The following is a 659-nucleotide window of genomic DNA, read 5'->3' on the forward strand; positions in this document are numbered from 1 at the left end:
CAGAGTTGAGAAGGACAAGAGGCGTAAAAGGGGAGAGGGGTGGAGGAGGGGGTTGAAAGGGACGAGGGTGAAGAGGGCAGGAGTTGTTAGCGACAAAGCATGCAGTGTTGAAAATCTCCCCTGGTTTCCGTGATATTACAAGTACGCCTGGTATGAAAAAGTAACGCACACACCGGCAAATTACTGCATACGTGTTGCATTTGTGCGTGTGTGTGTGAATAATCATTAGTGAGGTAGGTGCTGCCTGCACTGACTATGACTATAGAGTGGTAATAGTAACATGTAAAACTCTCTGATGTGAATCGAAAAAGATAGATAGATAGATAGATAGATAGATAGATAGATAGATAGATAGATAGATAGATAGATAGATAGATAGATAGATAGATAAATAGACAGAACGAAACAGAGGGGGGAGGGGATTCCGGTATCATCAAAGTAACTGGACCGTAGTCCTGTTTAAATATAATATTAATATAAGACCAGATTCGATTGTTCGGCCTCTAATACTAAAGACATTTAAATTACAAAAATAATAGCTGGAGTAGCGCATGGCTCAGCGTAGAATGGAGCATTTGGCCAATGGGGTTTAAAAAAAACTCCGACAACAACCCAAATTATCGAATTCTCCTATTAGGGATCAAAACCATGATGATCTT

Source organism: Aplysia californica, unplaced genomic scaffold, assembly GCF_000002075.1.
Source record: "Aplysia californica isolate F4 #8 unplaced genomic scaffold, AplCal3.0 scaffold00138, whole genome shotgun sequence".
In the NCBI taxonomy this organism is placed as follows: Eukaryota; Metazoa; Mollusca; class Gastropoda; order Aplysiida; family Aplysiidae; genus Aplysia; species Aplysia californica.